Source organism: Arachis hypogaea, chromosome 2, assembly GCF_003086295.3.
Source record: "Arachis hypogaea cultivar Tifrunner chromosome 2, arahy.Tifrunner.gnm2.J5K5, whole genome shotgun sequence".
NCBI lineage: Eukaryota > Viridiplantae > Streptophyta > Magnoliopsida > Fabales > Fabaceae > Arachis > Arachis hypogaea.
This window is the reverse complement of record NC_092037.1, coordinates 37,911,060-37,930,067: the sequence shown is the minus strand read 5'-3', so window position 1 is coordinate 37,930,067 and position 19,008 is coordinate 37,911,060. Positions and strand designations below refer to the sequence as shown.

General features: G+C 38.1%; 2 non-coding genes across 2 annotated transcripts; one reads left to right on the top strand and one right to left on the bottom strand.

Annotated features, from left to right (window-relative positions):
• The first annotated feature begins 5,936 nt into the window (after window positions 1-5,936).
• On the top strand, window positions 5,937-6,043 carry LOC112764798 (small nucleolar RNA R71). The gene has a single exon (XR_003183349.1). It is a non-coding gene; the product is annotated as a small nucleolar RNA R71 (small nucleolar RNA).
• Window positions 6,044-16,974: 10,931 nt separating this feature from the next.
• LOC112767276 (small nucleolar RNA R71) lies at window positions 16,975-17,082 on the bottom strand. The gene has a single exon (XR_003184824.1). It is a non-coding gene; the product is annotated as a small nucleolar RNA R71 (small nucleolar RNA).
• Window positions 17,083-19,008: the final 1,926 nt, after the last annotated feature.

The following is a 19,008-nucleotide window of genomic DNA, read 5'->3' as shown; positions in this document are numbered from 1 at the left end:
CTTGACTTGACTAATAAAAAACAACTTATTTTAAAATTTTTTGACTAAGTCAACCCAAAGATTTCAAAATTTATGAGTGAAATAAGGGAAAGATATTTTTTATTTTTTTTAATTTAGTTAGGAAAGAGAAAAACACAAAAATGACTCAACATATAGAAATTTTGGATTAAAACAAATATTGCATGCAAGAACACTATGAATGTCAAGATGAACACCAAGAACACTTTGAAGATCATGATGAACATCAAGAACTTATTTTTGAAAAATTTTCAAGCAAAGAAAAACATGCAAGACACCAAACTTAGAGATTTTTCATGTTTAGACACTATGAATTCAAAAAATGCATATGAAAAACAACAAAAGACACAAAACAAGAAAATATGAAGATCAAACAAGGAGACTCATTAAGAACAACGTGAAGATCATGAAGAATGCAATGCATGAATTTTTGAAAATTTTTTTTAGAAAAATTAAAACATGCAATTGACACCAAACTTAAAAATTGACACTACACTCAAACAAGAAACACAATATTTTTTTGTTTTTTTATTTTATTAATTTTTTTGAAATTTTTCAAAATTGTTTTTTTTTGGAAAAGCAAAAGAGAAGAGAAAAATTTTTTTGAAAGATTTTTGAAAACTTTTTGAAAATAAAATAAAGGTTGAAACAAGAAGAAAATTACCTAATCTGAGCAACAAGATGAACCGTCAGTTGTCCAAACTCGAACAATCCTTGGCAACGACACCAAAAACTTGGTAGGCAAAATTGTTATCCCTTGGCATGGCTCCAAAAACTTGGTGCGCAATACCATGATTCACACGTTTCTTCACAACTTCGCACAGTTGACCAGCAAGTGCACTAGGTCGTCCAAGTAATACCTTTCATGAGTAAGGGTCGATCCCACGGAGATTGTCAGCTTGAAGCAAGCTATGGTCATCTTGTAAATCTCAGTCAGGCGGATTCAGATGGTTATAGAGTTTTGATAATTAAAAGATAAATAAACACAAAATAAAGATAGAGATACTTATGTAATTCATTTGTAGGAATTTCAAATAAGCGTATGGAGATGCGTTATTCCTTCTGAATCTCTGCTTTCCTACTGTCAATGGCTACCTCCCATCCTCTTAGTGAAAATGGTCCTCTATGGTTTTTGTATGGCTAATCAACTGTCAGATTTTTCGTCTCAGATGAAAAATACCAGGCACAGCTACCGCATGGCTAATTAGCTGTTGGTTCTCAATCGTGTCGGAATAAGATCCAATGATCCTTTTGTGTCTGTCATTACGCCCCACAGTCGCAAGTTTGAAGCTCGTCAGAGTCATCCCTTCCCAGATCTTACTCGGAATACCACAGACAATGTTTAGAGTTTTCAGATCTCAGGAATGCTTCCAATTGATTTTAGCCTATACCAAGAAGGTTCTAATCTCAGATTTAGATGCCCCATTGTCAGAGGGGAGTCGATGTGAATCGTTGATTAGAAACCCAAGAGATACACACTCTAGCTTTCGCAGGTAGAACGGAAGTGGTTGTCAGGCACACGTTCATAAATTGAGAATGGTGATGAGTGTCACGGATCATCACATTCATCATGTTGAAGTGCGAGTGAACATCTTAGAATAAGAATAAGCTTGAATTGAATAGAAGAACAATAGTACTTTTCATTAATACTCGAGGAATAGCAGAGCTCCACACCTTAATCTATGGTGTGCAGAAACTCCATCGTTGAAAATACGTAAGTGATGAAGGTCCAGGCATGGCCGAATGGCCAGCCTTCCAAAGTGATCAAAAGATCAAAAGATGATCAAAAAGGTCCAAAGATTTTCCCCAAAAAAGATGTCAATACAATAGTAAAAAGTCCTATTTATACTAGACTAGTTACTAGGGTTTACAGAAATAAGTAAATGGTGCAGAAATCCACTTCCGAGCCCACTTGGTGTGTGCTTGGGCTGAGCATTGAAGCTTTCATGTGTAGAGACTTCTCTTGGAGTTAAATGCCAGCTTTTATGCCATTTTGGGCATTTAACTCCAGCTTTTATCCTATTTTTGGCGTTTAACGCCAGAATAAGGCAGGAAGTTGGTGTTTGAATGCTAGTTTGGATCGTCAAAACTCGGGAAAAGTTTTTAAGTATTATATATTGCTGGAAATCCCAGGATGTCTACTTTCCAACGCAATTGAGAGCATGCCATTTGGGCTTCTATAGCTCCAAAAAATCCATTTCGGGTGTAAGGATGTCAGAATCCAACAGCATCTGCAGTCCTTTTTCAGCCTCTGAATCAGATTTTTGCTCAGGTCCCTAAATTTCAGCCAAAAAATACCTAAAATTACAGAAAAACACACAAACTCATAGTAAAGTACAAAAATGTGAATTTTGCTTAAAAGCTAATAAAAATATACTAAAAAGTAGCTAGATCCTACTAAAAACTACCTAAAAACAATGCCAAAAAGCGTATAAATTATCCGCTCATCAGCATGCGACGCCCAATTGAACCACCTCAGCGCCTGATTTCAAATCATCCACCTCCCAAATCCTAATTCTCTCTTGTTCTTTTATCTTTTTATTCTTCTTTCATCATATAAATTACTTTTATGTCTCTCTCTGTCTGCAGTTTTTCTTTACTTGAGGACAAGGAAACCTTTAAGTTTGGTGTTGACGCTTCGCCTATGGCTTTTCTGTCTAGCACCAAAGGGAGAATAATCTTCTTCATGAAGGAATGAGATAACCACCAGCATAACTGAGGTGGTTGAGTTCCTTTAATTCTATTTCTCCTCCGTTCTTATTGTGTTATCTTCTATTTTCTGTTGCTTTGATTGCTTGCATTATCATTAGTACTTTTAACCCAAAAAAAATTGTCTCATGTAATACTCACTAAAGCTTGAATTCAAAAGAAAAAGAAGTGATGTATTGCATGAGAAATTGAGTTATATTTAAGAGTAGTCTTATTTACTTAAATGTGGTGGTATTTTCTGTGATTCTGAATGCATGACATGAACAGTGTATATTTGAATTTGAATCAAGGAATGTTGATGTACAAGAAACAGGAATTTAAAAAATTATTATGACTTCTCTGAAACAAAAAAAATTAATCCTTAAAGCAAAAGAAATAGCAAAAGAAAAAGAAACTATAAAAGCAAGGTCCAAGGCTCTGAGCATCAATGACTAGGGAGGTCAGACACCATTAAAAGCTCAAAGAGTTGTTTCCCTAGTCATATGCTTGTGGTGTGATTGTGTCAAGTAATCCTTGAGATAGAACACTTAGAGTCGAGACCAAGTGCGTTTAACAGAGTATGCCAAAGGCTTTGAGCACCACTGTTTGGGAGTAACTGAAAGAAAAAAATCAGAACTCAAAGAGAGTTCCCCAGTTAAGTGCTTGTGGTGTTTCTGTGTCAAGTAACCCTTGAAACAAAATATTTAAAGTCACGGCTAGGCTCAAGGTGCAAAGCACGAAAGAAAAATTAATTAAAGTAAATTTTGTTTTGTTCAAGGATTAAACTGAAATATAAAGATCAGAGAATTCATAATATTATCCAGATTCTAATTCCGAATGACAATGACATCCTTCTGATTCAAAGGAGAGTGAGATGCCAAACCTATTTATGATTGCAGTTATAAACCCCACTATAAGAAGAGACATGAGCTTAATCGAACTCTTATTCTCATGTAAATTCACATCTTAAGCCTATATTAGTTTTGGTTGCTTGAGGACAAGCAACAGTTCAAGTTTGGTGTTGTGATGTGTGAGCATCTTTCTTATCTTTTCCTAGTGAATTTACACTTAAATTGTTGAGTTTAATCAAGAATCAATTATCTTTTAGCCACTATGGATGCTACTTTAAGTCTTCTGCATTTCTGTTTAATTTAGGTAGCATTCAGCTAGATTTGATGGAGTTTTTGCAACACAAGAATTAAAGGAGAAAACCAGCGAGGAGCGACGCGTACGCGTTCGTGTGATTTGGAGCTTTCCATGGCGACGCGTGCGCGTAGATGACGCGTACGCGTGATTTGAAGATTGCACAGCAACACGTGCGCGTACTTGACAGTTACGCGTGACACGCGAAAAAGACTATCGATGCGTACGCGTGACTGACGCATACGCATGACATACGCCACGTGCAAAAAATGCTGGGGGCGATTTCTGGGCTGCTTTTGACCCAGTTTTCAGCCTGGAAAGCACAGATCAGAGGTTGCAGAGTGAAGGAATCAAGTGGTCCCTATCCATCAATTGAAGACTTGGTGATTGTTATAATTAATTTTGATTTAAATTAAATTTGATTTTTCTAAAATTAATTAGGATTAGTTATAAAAAGGGATTCCATTAGTTAACTTTTCATCCATCAGATTGGAACTCAGTACATTTTTACCTGAATCCTTATTTTCTCTCTGAACCATGAGCAACTAAACCTCCACTGTTAAGGTTAGGAGCTCTGTCTATTGTATGGATTGATACTATTATTTTTATATTTTAATTCATGTTTTGATTTATATTTCAATAATTGTTTTTGTTCTTTATTTTATGAATTTGGGTGGAATGGAAGTATGACCCATGTTCTAATTGAGTTCTTGTATAACTTGAAAAAGCTCTTTACTTGAACAACAGCTTGAAAACATATTATCCTGAATTTCTAATTGTTTGTATTTAACGGGATACGTGACATATAACCCCTTTATTTTTGGATAATTAGGATTCTTGTGGCATATAAACTGGAATTTGATATCACCCTCTAATTGGAATTAATTGACCAAAGAATTGGCAGTCGATGAATTTTAGAGGAGACTAGGAAGGTCTAAGGAATTAGGATCTATTCACAAATAGTTTGCCATAAATTAAATCTTACATGACTAAAATAATTAATAAGAAAAGTCAATCAGGAAAATAAATAACTCTGAAGCCTTAACTGTTTCTCCAATATTTTATTTTCAACTTATTTACTTATGTGCCTGCCTTCTGATATTTTCAACTTAAACCTTTTGAACATCTCAAAACCATTTTCTGCTTGCCTAACTAAGCCAATCACTCAATCATTGTAGCTTTATCGATTGATCCTCGTAGGATCGACCCTCACTCACCTAGGGTATTACTTGGTACGACCCGGTGCACTTGTCGGTTAGTCTGTGGTTGTTAAATCACCGCACCAGGAAGCTATCTGTGGACTTAGGGATTTGTTGTGAGAGATGTCCTACTTGAGCCTCAAGCTTCTTAATAGTTTCTCCTCGACTTTTTATACTAGCTCTCACTTCTTCCTTAAAGTTTTTCATGTCTTCAGATTCCTTGCAGAGATGTGCAAACATAGCTTCAATTTTGGATATTCTATCATCATCATGTGCTGATGGTTGGTTGGGATGGAGTTGTTGAGAGTGGTTATTTTGGTTTTGGTATGGTGGCTGGGAAGAGTTCTTGTATGGGTGTTGATATGATCTTGGGTTGGATTGTTGGTAGGTGTTCTGGTTGGACTTATGAGTTTTATGGTCTTGGCCTTGGGCTTGTTGGTTTTCCCACCCGAAATTTGGATGGTTCCTCCAACCAGGGTTATAGGTCTTGGAATATGGATCATTAACTTTCCTAGATGAATTTCCTAGGTAGTTGACTTCCTCCCAGTTAACTCCTTCCTTTGTGTTTGGCTCTGATTGAGGTAATGGTTGAGTGTGGATGGATGCCGCCTGATTTTTCTTCATTTGCTTGGTTAACTCAGCTAGTTGCTTAGTGATCATCTTATTTTGGGCTAGGATTGCATCTATGTTGTTCAACTCCATGATTCCTCTATTGTTGCTTCTTTCTGAGGCATAAAAATACTCATTGTCAGCCACTGTTTCTTTGACATCAATGGCTTCTTCAATAGTCTTCTTCTTGTTAAGGGAGCCTTCAGATGAGTGGTCCACAGCCTTCTTTGATTCATAGGAAAGCCCTTCATAAAAGATGTGCAGTTGCACCCATTCATTAAACATATCAGGGGGCATTTCCTTGTCAAATCTTTGAATCTCTCCCAAGTTTCATATAAGGTTTCACCATCATACTGTCTGAATGTCTGCACCTCGGTTCTCAGTCTATTCACTCTTTGAGGTAGATAGAACCTTGCCAAGAATCTATGAACCACATCTTCCCAGGTTGTCAAGCTTTCCTTAGGGAATGATTCCAGCCATTTGGATGCTTTGTCCTTCAAAGAGAATGGAAACAGTAACAATCTATAGGTGTCAAGATGAACACCATTAGATTTAACTATATCACTGATCCTTAGGAATGTAGTGCGATGCTCATTGGGGTCCTCTTGTGCACTTCCCCGGAAAGAACAATTGTTTTGGATGAGTGTGATGAGCTGAGACTTTAATTCGAAATTATTAGCATGGATAGTTGGCTTTTGAATGCTGCTACCACAGTTTCCTGGGTTTGGATTGATATAGGAACCCAACACTCTCCTCTCTTGTCCAGCAGGGTTGTCTGTGCCTCTTCTGGCATGATTGTTCACCTCTCCTTCATGATGGTTGTCCATATCATCCTCCATGTCTATATCCAAGTATTCCTTCTCTTCTTCTACACCAATAACCTTCTTCCATCTTGATTCCCTCCTTAATCTAACGAAGGTCCTCTCCGGTTCACTATCAAAAGAGGTTGAGGTTTCCCTTCTTCTACCTGTCATACAATGAACAAGTACAAGGAACAGCAAGTGCAGAGTCTACTAAAACAGAGTATAGTTAGCTTGGTTAGAGCAATTTATCAAATGGTTAGTAGGTTAGTTTGCTGGAAAGCAAGGAAAGAAAGAAAAATAAAAGGGGAAATAACAAAAATTGCAGAAAGTGAAAATGAACAACTGAAATAAAACTTCAAAAGAAAATAAAAATGTTCAATCTAGTTATCCTTCAATTTAATCATTGTCAATACAAAACCAATCCTCGGCAACGGCGCCATAAACTAGATTCGCTTGAAAACTGTCTCTCAACAATTTTCTTACCGGCAAGTGCACCAGATTATCGTCAAGTAAAAACTCACAATAGAGTGAGGTCGAATCCCACAGGGATTGGTTGGTTAAGCAAATTTAATTGGAGAATTGTTCTAGTTGAGTGAAATAGGAAATGAAATTTATGTTGCAGATGTAAATTTGCATGCGACGCGTGCGCATCAAGCACGCGCACGCGTGGGTGGTCTGAGAACGAGAGGGACACGTACGTGTCAGGGACGCATACGCGTGAGTTGATTGGTGCCTCTCACACAATGCCAATGCAAGGCCATCACAACTTTTTGTTCAAAACATATTTACGCTAATTCCCTAATGCACGCATGCGCATCCTAGACGCTTACGCGTGGGGTGCCAAAACTACAAGTGACGTGCACACATGATATACACGTACGCGTAGGCTTGCTCGTGCACAAGGCACTCTTCCAGCACACCTCCCGCAGAACTCTCTGTTCAATCCAAATATTGTTCGCATTTGACCTCTGTAGCTCGAGTTATTCAGGTTTGAGTGCAGAGAGGTCAGGATTAATAGCATCATTCGCCTTCTTCTCTTTTTCTGTGGAAACTCCATCAAATTCATCCGAATACTATCTGAAATAAATAGAATTTCATACAAATCAAAGTAGCATCCATAGTGGCTAAAAGATACTTAATTCTTGATTAAATTCAACAAATTAAATGCAAATTCACTAGCAAAAGATAGGAAAGATGCTCACACATCACACACCCATCTTCTAATTGATCATCATGATTCCAATTGGGTGGTAGGCAAGCCGAATTCTCATATGAGCACCCAAACATTCTCCTAGACCCAAGCAATCTAGCACTCTCCCAACCATGGGACCTATGCCTTGAGGGTTCAACTTTGATGAGCCTAACATCAAATCTCCAACCACTACACAATTCTCTCCTACTATTAACTCCACAAAGAGCTCTAATTAAGTTGTCAATCATTTTCAATCAAACCATATTCAAGTGAGAAAATAAAGCTTGGGGATAAGAATTTTACCCACTTAAATGTTATGTTGGATGGTGGCTTAGGAAGGTATATCTCCAATGGTTTTGCAAGTGTTATTCCCTTATACTCTTCCTTGATGACTTCCACCTCTTGACAACTTCCTTAAACTTCTCCTTGCTTGTCAACTTCTTCTAACTCCTCATTATCATCAATCAAATCAAATTTTGGAGGTTGTGTGAAATCCACTTCAACATCAACTTCACATCCATTGGAAGAATCTTCAACAAGGTCATCAATGTCACTTGGTGTAGAGTTATCTTTAATGATGGAACTTGTCTCTTGCTCAACCTCTTCCAAACCTTCTTCTTGGTCACTTTCTTCCAATTCCATCTATTCTTCATTGCTCACCAAGGGTATATGAGGTTGTACACATTCTTCTATGACCTCAGTTTCATGTCTAATGGGAGAGGATTCAATTGTACATAAGAATTCATCAATGATTGAATTCATCTCTTGATCAACCTCTTCAAAGTTCTCCACCATGATATGCGTTGGAGGTTATATACCCTCCTCAACATCAATATCAAGTTTCTTGGAAGAGGGCTCTATAATTCTACATTCCTATAGGTTTTCAACATCTCCTAGGTCTTCAACCACTTCTTTCGGCTCAATTGTCTTAACTTCCTCCCCTGGTGGAAATTTGATTCACTCGAAAACTATCTCTCAATAATTTTCTTACTCGCAAGTGCACCAGATTATCGTCATGTAAAAAGTCACAATAGAATAAGGTCAAATTCCACAGAGATTGGTTGGTTGAGCAACTTTAATTGGAGAATTGTTCGAGTTGAGCGAAATAGGAAATGGAATTTATGTTGCAGAATGTAATTTGGCGAGAAGCTTAAATTGCAAGAAATTAAATGAATAGAAATTAAATGGCAGAATATAAAGAGCAAAAACTTAAATTGCAAGAAAGTAAACGGGGATGGGGATTGAGCATGAAATTAAGGATTAGAATGTAAAGAGAATGGGTAAATCAGAGAATGGGGATCGGAGCTCATTGGGGTCAAGAGATGTGATAATTCTTCGGATCAAGTTCATTTTCATCTCTTCCTCAATCAATGTATTCATTGATCTCCTTGGTAATCTTAGGTGATTAGATCCCCATTCCTTGGCAATCTAATCTCTCTAAGCATGAATAAATTCCCAATTCCTTGATTTAAGTGCTCATGGGAAGTGATGAAGTATGGTCACTGATTATACCACACATATTCATAGATCAACGTGTTGGTAGGATTGCATGTCACGATATCCATCCAAACCCCAATCTAATCCAATGTGAGAAAGCATTTCTAGCATGATCTCCTCATTCCTCTTCCAAGGTTTAGAGGAGATCCAATTATGAATAGCTTCTTTCCCAAGATAACTATCCAATTGAATGAAGACCGAAAGCTTTCTAGCAAAATCAAGAGAAAAAAAAGAAGAAGATGAATGAAAACTAATATTGATCCAATGAATTACACAGAGCTCCCTACCCCAATAAAAGGGGTTTAGTTATTCGTAGCTCTAAGAATAGAAAATGAAATTGAAAAATACGTCACAGAGGTAAAATTATAGAAAAAATGGAAATTGGCAGAATTTCCAGATGAATCTCCGTCCAAGTGATCCAAAAAAATCCCAAAAAAAGTCTCCCCTAAACTTGACTTCTAAGCTATTTATACACTTCCTTTCATTCATTCTTCAGTCTCTGAATTGGGCTTTTGGCCTTAACTGAATTGGGTTGAAGTTGCTCTAATGGGTTTCCTTGCTGTTGAGAATAGCTCTGCTTTGAATGTGCCAAGTCCTAATGCTTCACATTGCAGTCCACGTTTGGTGGCCAACGTTGAATCAAACGTTTCTTTTAAAATTCAGTTCTGTTTGCTGTCATCAACGTTTGACTCAACGTTGGAGTGCCAGCGTTCTTCTATCCACGTGTACACGTGCCTTGCGCGTCCATGCACTTGGGGTAAAAATGCTCATCCACGCGTGCGCGTGATGTACGCGTGCGCGTAATGCACGCGTGCGCGTGGATGCAAAAATCCTAATTTCCAATTTTCAAAGCTTTTAGAAGAACGTTGCCATCAGTGTTGGACTGGCAACGTTCCCCCCAACGTTGGCTGATCCACACGTACGCGTGCTGTACGCGTGCGTGTGGATGCTCGAAAGCTCACTTGCGCGTACGTGCCATGGATGCGTGCGCGTCGTTGCACATTTTCAAGATCAAAATTTTGAGCTCAGAATCGGGCACGTTGGCCCCTACATTGGAGGTAGCATTGTTGGTCCAACATTACCCATTCACGCGTGCGCGTAAAGCACGCGTGCGCGTTGCTACAAATTTTCAAAATCTCGAGAAAGCACATTTTATTATGATGTTAGGGGTAACGTTGGCTTGCCAACGTTGCCTCTAATGTGTGTATCAGCAAATTATGCAGAGTATTGCTCTGCCCTCTTTTCAATGTTGGAGGCAACGTTGGTGGTCCAACTTAGCCACCAACGTTGCTTCTTCTTCCTCCTCTTCATGACCCTTCTTCAACCTCCTTCCTTGTATTTCTTTACCTGTCATCAACCAACATAGGCATCAAAGCCTTGCTAAATCTATGAGAATTATCATTCTTCTTAGCATCCAAGTAATTATAGTATAATTCTCATAAAATTGCATCAAATTAACCATGGTTGGATGAATCTAAGCATATCTGAATTTCTAACCCAATTGCTTACTTATAATGCAAGAAAGTGCATCAAACCTACTAAAAACAAAGAAAAAGGCTAGTGAAACTAGCCTAAGATGCCTTGGCATCAAAATTCTTGCTTCAATTCCTCCTCTCCACCTTGAAGCTCCAAATTCTCCTTCTCATTGTGCTCTTCAACTAATCCTCCACATTTAACAATAAGGGTGTCTTAAATAGTTGTGCACAATGAGGCCAATTGGCTCATCACTTCAGTTAAGTTAGCCACCACTTCCCCTTGCTTTTGGCAACGAATTAGAAGATCTTGTTGTTCTTGTATTAGGGGTTGGAGAAATTGGTCCAATGAAGGTGGTGGCGGAAGAGAGGGTTCATTGGTTGGGAAAAATGGTTCATAATTGGAAGGTGGTTTATCTTGGTAAGGGTATGGAGATGGTATACATTGAGGTAGTTCTTGGAAGTAATTATGTTGGAATTGTGGTGGCTCTATGTATGGTTTATATGGCTCATAAGGTGGTTGGTATGATGGGTAAGGATTAAGGTCATATGTAGGTGAATAGTGGTAAGGGGCTTGTGAGTATAGGTGTTGAGGGCTATGTTGAGGGCTATGTTGAGGGGAAGGGTCATATGTATGTGGTGGTTGTGGTTGACAGTCACAATGAGGGTCACAACATATATTAGATTGGTATGCATCAGGAGCGAAATTACACCTATAAGAGATCGGAGGAGGTTGTTGCCAAGAAGGTTGATCAATCCCTTAAGGCTCCTCCCATCTTTGATTGTTCCACCCTTAATGCATGTCCTTATTGACGCTTCCATTCCCTACAACATAGTTATAACCAAACTCATAGCCAAAAGGATGACAATTCATAGTATCAAAAGAAAATAAAACAAACTAGAAAATAAAGAAAAAATCAAACTATTCACAATATTCACATATGAACAATAGCCAATAACATAACACCATTGCAATTCCTCAACAATGGCACCAAAAACTTAAAAGAGCATTTTCATATGGTTAGGAATTTCATTCAAAATAATTCCGTTGATAGTATAGTTCCCAACTAGCTAGTAATGCTCAATTCAAATTTTAATAAAATTTTGGTTGTCACAAGTACAAATCCCAATGAAAATTAACCAAAGTATTCAAACCCGGGTCGTCTCACAAGGAATTTTAATGAAGTGATCAATTATTGGCTATGAAGCACAAGGGGGTTCGATTTATAATTGGCAAGGAAATATAAAAGCAAGAAAGTAAATAACAAGAACTAATAAAATAAAGGAAAGAACTCTTGGCTAGACATAGGTAATTGAGATCACCATCCTTGTCTACAAACCGCAAAAACTTGAAAGAGCATTTTCGTATGGTTAGGAATTTCATTCAAAATAATTCCATTGATAGTATAATTTCCAACCAACTAGTAATGCTCAATTCAAATTTTAATAAAATTTTGGTTCTCACAAGTACAAACCCCAATGAAAATTAACCAAAGTATTCAAACCTCGTGTCGTCTCATAAGGAATTGCAATGAAGTGATTAATTATTGGCTATGAAGGACAAGGGGGTTTGATTTATAATTGGCAAGGAAATATAAAAGCAAGAAAGTAAATAACAAGAACTAATAAAATAAAGGAAAGAACTCTTGGCTACACATAGGTAATTGAGATCACCATCATTGTCTACAAACCATACATTCATAATTATAAGGGACCAACCCATTTAGTCTACTCTTGTGCTTGAAGTAAGTATAATGTCTACCTCAATGCATTAAGTACGTCAAATAAGCTTGATCAACATCAATCCATAAGTCCTAACCTAGCTACTAATTGGCTTAGTAGTAGGCTAGAGTCAATGGTTATCAAATTGACCACCAAGGGTTCTCAAATCACCAATTCAATGAGACCCAATGACTCAAGGTCACTCAATTCTCTTAGCCTAGGCCAAGAGTAAGGAAAACTACTCAAAAACTAGAGAAAACATTTTAACAAACACCTAGAGTGCAATAAAAGTAAACATCACAAATTGCAAGACTTAATAAAAGCTATAACTTACAAAAGCAAGAAATCAACAATAGCAGTGAGGTAAACATCAAGAAACATGGGAATATAAAATTGCATTAAAAGGAAATCGAAATCAATAAGAGTGCATCAATATGAAAATGACATGAAAAGGAAATTAACAACAAGAATTAGAAGAACAAAGGTATAATAACAAGGAATTAAAAAGGAAAAACTAAATCAAAACAAGAATTAAAAGTTGGATCTAAGAGAAATTGACTTAAACTAACCTAAATTCTATAGAGAAGGGAGAGCTTCTCTCTCTAGAATTCTACCTACAACATGATGAAAACTATACTATGAGTGTCCCCCTATTCCCTTGGCATCCTTGGGTTCAAAATCATCATAAATGAGTTGGATTTGGGCCTCCTTCAACTCAGAAATCGCCCCCAATGTTTTTCCTTTAAGTGAGTCACGTGACCAACATCACGCATGCGTGTGGATGACACGTGCGCATCGCTTGATGATTCTCTGGTCACATGAAGAGCGGATAATTTATACGCTTTTTGGCATTGTTTTTAGTATGTTTCTAGTAGGATTTAGTTAGTTTTTAGTATGTTTTTATTAGTTTTTAGTTAAAATTCACTTTTCTGGACTTTACTATGAGTTTATGTGTTTTTATGTGATTTCAGGTATTTTCTGGCTGAAATTGAGGGACCTGAGCAAAAATCTGATTCAGAGACTAAAAAGGACTGCAGATGCTGTTGGATTCTGACCTCCCTGCCCTCGAAGTGGATTTTCTGGAGCTACAGAAGCCCAATTGGCGCGCTCTCAACGGCGTTGGAAAGTAGACATCCTGGGCTTTCCAGCAATATATGATAGTTCATACTTTGCCCAAGATTTGATGGCCCAAACCGGCGTTCAAAGTCAAACGCCGGAACTGGCACAAGGATGGGAGTTAAACGCCCAAACTGGCACAAAAGCTGGCGTTTAAGTCCAAGAGAAGTCTCTACACGAAAATGTTTCAATGCTCAGCCCAAGCACACACCAAGTGGGCCCGAAAGTGGATTTTTATGTCATTTACTCATCTCTGTAAACCCTAGGCTACTAGTTCTCTATATATAGGACCTTTTGCTATTGTATTTTCATCTTTGATCTTTGGAATCTTTTGATCTTTGGATCTTTGATCACGTTTTGGGGGCTGGCCTCACGGCCATGCCTAGACCTTGTTCTTATGTATTTTCAATGGTGGAGTTTCTACACACCATAGATTAAGGTGTGGAGCTCTGCTGTACCTCGAGTATTAATGCAATTACTATTGTTCTTCTATTCAATTCCGCTTGTTCTTGTTCTAAGATATCACTTGTTCTTCAACTTGATGAATGTGATGATCCGTGACACTCATCATCATTCTCACCTATGAACGTGTGCCTGACAACCACCTCCGTTCTACCTTAGATTGGGTGGATATCTCTTGGATTCTTTAACCGGAATCTTCGTGGTATAAGCTAGAATTGATGGCGGCATTCAAGAGAATCCGGAAGGTCTAAACCTTGTATGTGGTATTCTGAGTAGGATTCAATGATTGAATGACTGTGACGAGCTTCAAACTCCTGAAGGCTGGGCATTAGTGACAGACGCAAAAGAATCACTGGATTCTATTCCAACCTGATTGAGAACCGACAGATGAATAGCCGTGCCGTGACAGGGTGGGTTGAACATTTTCACTGAGAGGATGGGAGGTAGCCACTGACAACGGTGAAACCCTTGCATACAGCTTGCCATGGAAAAGAGTAAGAAGGATTGGATGAAGACAGTAGGAAAGCAGAGAGACGGAAGGAACGCAGCATCTCCATACGCTTATCTGAAATTCCCACCAATGAATTGCATAAGTATCTCTATCTTTATCTTTATGTTTTATTCATCATTCATAACCATTTGAGTTTGCCTGACTAAGATTTACAAGGTGACCATAGCTTGCTTCATACCAACAATCTCTGTGGGATCGACCCTTACTCGCGTAAGGTTTATTACTTGGACGACCCAGTACACTTGCTGGTTAGTTGTGCGAAGTTGTGTTTATGCCATGGTATTGAACACCAAGTTTTTGGGTTCATCACCGGGGATTATTTGAGTTGTGAAAAGTATTGATCACAATTTCGTGCACCAAGTTTTTGGCGCCGTTGCCGGGGATTGTTGAGTTTGGACAACTGATGGTTCATCTTGTTGCTTAGATTAGGTATTTTTTTTTCAGAATTCTTAAGAATGAATTCTAGAGTTTCATGATGATCTGTTGAAGTCTGGCTGGCTGTGAAGCCATGTCTAAATTTTGGACCGAGGTTTTAACTTATCATCACAAGAGCTTGTTGATTTCTATCAATCTTGTTGTTGGAGCAGTGATCTGCTAAGGCTTGGCTGGCCATTGGCCATGTCTAGTGTTTTGGACCGAAGCTTTCTTTGAAAGCTTGGCTGGCTATGAAGCCATGTCTAATTCCTGGACCGGAGTCTTAGACTAACATTGCATGATTCCTAGAATTCTCATTAAGAATTTTGATATCTTTATTTTCTTTTCCACTTAATTTTCGAAAAAGCACAAAAAAATTACAAAATCATAAAATCCAAAAATTTCTTGTTTGAGTCTAGAGTTTCATTTTAAGTTTGTTGTCAATTGCATGTTCTTCTTACATTCATTCATGTGTCTTAAGTGATCTTCAAAGATGTTCTTGATGATTTCATTACTCTGATCTTTAAATTCTCTTGACTTGAGTGTTTGTGTTTCTCATATGCATTATCTTTTTGTTAGTGTCAGTAGTATACAAACTGCTAAGTTTGGTGTCTTGCATGCATTGTTATTTGATTTTAGTTACATTTTGATTATTTCTTGTTATTAAAAATCCAAAAATATTTTTAATTTGTGTCTTTTCAAGTCAATAATATAGAGAATTGAAGATTCAGAACATAGTGCAGAGGAATTACACAGAAAAAGCTGGGCATTCAAAACGCCCAGTAAGGAAGGCAAACTGGCGTTTAAACGCCAGCCAGGGTGCCTGGCTGGGCGTTTAACGCCCAAAAGGGTAGTAGTTTGGGCGTCAAACGCCAGAATGTGCACCATTCTGGGCGTTTAACGCCAGGATGGCACAAGAGGGAAGATTCTGTTTTCAATTCAAATTTTTTTCAAGTTTTCAAAGTTTTTCAAAATCAAATCTTTTTCAAATCAAATCTTTTCAATCAAATCTTTTTCAAAATCAATTTCTTTCTATTTTTAAAGATACTTGCTATCAATTAATGATTTGATTCAACATTTCAAGTATGTTGCCTTTTCTGTTGAGAAAGGTTTAATGTTTGAATCATATCTTTTCTTGTTAGCCAAGTTAATTTTTAAAAAAAAATCAAATCTTTTTAAAATGTTTTTCAAATCATATCTTCTCAATCACTTTTTTTAAAACCAATCATATCTTCTTAACCACATCTTTTTCAAAATAGTTTTCAATCAAATCTTTTTAATTTTTAATTTCAAAATCTTTTTCAAAAATCACTTTACTTCTTTCTCAATCTTGGTTTTCGAAAATCAATTAAAGTTTTTCAAAATGTTTTTAAAATCTTTTACTTTATTTTCGAAAATTTCTTCCCCTCTTCTCACCTCCTTCTATTTATGGACTAACACTATTCCTTAATGCACAATTCGAACTCCATCTTTCTTGATAAGTTCGAATTTTCTACCTCTTCCTTCCATTTTTCTTTTCCTCTGACACCTCAAGGAATCTCTATACTTTGACATAGAGGATTTCATATTTTCTTGTTCTCTTCTCTTTCATATGAGCAGGAGCAAAGACAAAGGCATTCTTGTTGAGGCTGATCCTGAACCTGAAAGGACCTTGAAGCGAAAGCTAAGAGAAGCTAAGGCACAACTCTCTGTAGAGGACCTAACAGAAATCTTCAAAGAAGAAGAACCCATGGCAGCCGAAAACAAGAACAACAATGCAAGGAAGGTGCTGGGTGACTTCACTGCACCTACTCCCGACTTCTATGGGAGAAGCATCTCTATCCCTGCCATTGGAGCAAACAACTTTGAGCTTAAGCCTCAATTAGTTTCTCTAATGCAACAAAATTGCAAGTTCCATCGACTTCCATTGGAAGATCCTCATCAGTTTTTAGCTGAATTCTTGCAAATCTGTGACACTGTCAAGACTAATGGGGTTGACCCTGAGGTCTACAGACTTATGCTATTCCCTTTTGCTGTAAGAGACAGAGCTAGAATATGGTTAGACTCACAACCTAAAGAAAGCCTGAACTCTTGGAAAAAGCTAGTCAATGCCTTCTTGGCAAAGTTCTTTCCACCTCAAAAATTGAGTAAGCTTAGAGTGGAAGTCCAAACCTTCAAACAGAAGGAAGGAGAATCCCTCTATGAAGCTTGGGAAAGATACAAACAATTAATCAGAAAGTGTCCCTCTGATATGCTTTCTGAATGGAGCATCATAGGTATTTTCTATGATGGTCTGTCTGAACTGTCCAAGATGTCTTTGGATAGCTCTGCTGGAGGATCTCTTCATCTGAAGAAGACGCCTACAGAAGCTCAAGAACTAATTGAAATGGTTGCAAATAAACAATTCATGTACACCTCTGAAAGAAATCTTGTGAACAATGGGACAAATCAGAAGAAAGGAGTTCTTGAGATTGACACTCTGAATGCCATATTGGCTCAGAACAAAATATTGACTCAGCAAGTCAATATGATTTCTCAAAGTCTGTCTGGAATGCAAAATGCACCAGGTAGTACTAAGGAGGCTTCATCTGAAGAAGAAGCTTATGATCCTCAGAACCCTTCAATGGAAGAGGTGAATTACATGGGAGACCCCTATGGAAACACCTATAATCCTTCATGGAGAAATCATCCAAATCTCTCATGGAAGGATCAACAGAGACCTCAACAAGGTTTCAACAACAATAATGGTGGAAGAAACAGGTTTAGCAATAGCAAGCCTTTTCGATCATCTTCTCAGCAACAGACAGAGAGTTCTAAGCAGAACAACTCTGACTTAGCAACCATGGTCTCTGATCTAATCAAAACCACTCAAAGTTTCATGACTGAAAAAGGTCCTCCATTAGAAACTTGGAGGCACAAGTGGGACAGCTGAGCAAGAAAATTACTAAACTCCCTCCTAGTACTCTTCCAAGCAATACAGAAGAAAATCCAAAAGGAGAGTGCAAGGCCATCAACATGGCCGAATTTGGAGAGGAAGGAGAGGCAGTGAACGCTACTGAGGAAGACCTCAATGGACGTCCACTGGCCTCCAATGAGTTCCCCAATAAGGAACCATGGGAATCTGAGGCTCAAAATGAGACCATAGAGATTTCATTGAACTTACTTCTGCCATTTATGAGCTCTGATGAGTATTCTTCCTCTGAAGAGGATGAATATGTCACTGAAGAGCAAGTTGCTAAATACCTTGGAGCAATCATGAAGCTAAATGACAAGTTATTTGGAAATGAGACTTGGGATGATGAACCCCCTTTGCTCACCAAAGAACTGGATGACTTGTCTAGGCAGAAATTACCTCAAAAGAGACAGGATCCTGGGAAGTTTTCAATACCTTGTATCATAGGCACCATGACCTTCAAGAAGGCCTTGTGTGACCTAGGGTCAAGTGTAAACCTCATGCCTCTCTCTGTAATGGAGAAGCTAGGGACCTTTGAGGTGCAAGCTGCAAAAATCTCACTAGAGATGGCAGACAATTCAAGAAAACAAGCCTATGGACTTGTAGAGGATGTTCTGGTAAAAGTTGAAGACCATTACATCCCTGCTGATTTCATAGTCCTAGAGACTGGGAAGTGCATGGATGAATCCATCATCCTTGGCAGACCCTTCCTAGCCACAGCAAAGGCTGTGATTGATGTTGATAGAGGAGAATTGATCATTCAAGTGAATGAAGAATCCTTTGTGTTTAAGGCTCAAGGATATCCCTCTATCACCATGGAGAGGAAGCATGAAGAGCTTCTCTCAAAACAGAGCCAAATAGAATCCCCACAGTCAAACTCTAAGTTTGGTGTTGGGAGGCCACAACCAACTTCTAAGTGTGGTGTTGAACCCCCACATTCACACTCTAAGTTTGGTGTTGGGAGGTTCCAACATTGCTCTGAGCATCTGTGAGGCTCCATGAGAGCCCTCTGTCAAGCTACTGACATTAAAGAAGCGCTTGTTGGGAGGCAACCCAATGTTATATTTTATCTATTTTCCTTTGTTATTTTATGTTTTCTGTAGGTTGGTGATCATGAGAAGTCACAAAATCAATTGAAAAAGCAAAAACAAAATGAAAAACAGAAAGAAAAACAGCACACCCTGGAGGAAGATCTTGCTGGCGTTTAAACGCCAGTAAGGCTAGCAGATG